The 430-nt window shown below is 53.0% G+C and overlaps 1 protein-coding gene across 1 annotated transcript in view; it reads left to right on the forward strand.

Moving 5' to 3' along the window:
• LOC119411038 (ATP-binding cassette sub-family F member 3) overlaps window positions 1-430 on the forward strand; it is a 7,580-nt gene that overhangs the window by 3,963 nt on the left and 3,187 nt on the right. The gene's annotated exons all lie outside the window — the stretch shown is intronic.

The raw sequence follows: 430 nt of genomic DNA on the forward strand, positions 1-430 counted from the left end.
TGGTATTTACAAAGTAGACCCTGAACACAGCGCTGGTATTTACAAAGCGGACCCTGAACACAGCACTGTGTTTTACAGAGTGCACCCTGAAGGCAGCTCCATTCACGCGCAGAGACACCTGTTTCCAGGTGAAGACACACCTGAGGACAGAGACAACAGTCCTGGTTTTGGTTTCAGTTACAGTTTGGAGCCTTACGTCCTGTTGAGACAAGCGTCTTCTTTGGACCTGCTGCAGGCTGGACCAGTTTCCAGACAGTTCTGGTTTTCAGTTGGACCTGTATGTCTTTACAATTCTGGTCTCCGTGCCGCCGCCACCTGCGGTGTCTTCTGTTGGATGTGGGGCAGGACTGCGTCCCTGTAGAACACCTCCAGCTTGGACACCGTCTCGTCCCACAGCTCAGGGTTGAAGGTCACGGGAACCACAGCTGTC

The sequence above is a fragment of the Nematolebias whitei genome, chromosome 6, assembly GCF_014905685.2.
Source record: "Nematolebias whitei isolate Nwh7 chromosome 6, NemWhi1, whole genome shotgun sequence".
Classification (NCBI taxonomy): domain Eukaryota; kingdom Metazoa; phylum Chordata; class Actinopteri; order Cyprinodontiformes; family Rivulidae; genus Nematolebias; species Nematolebias whitei.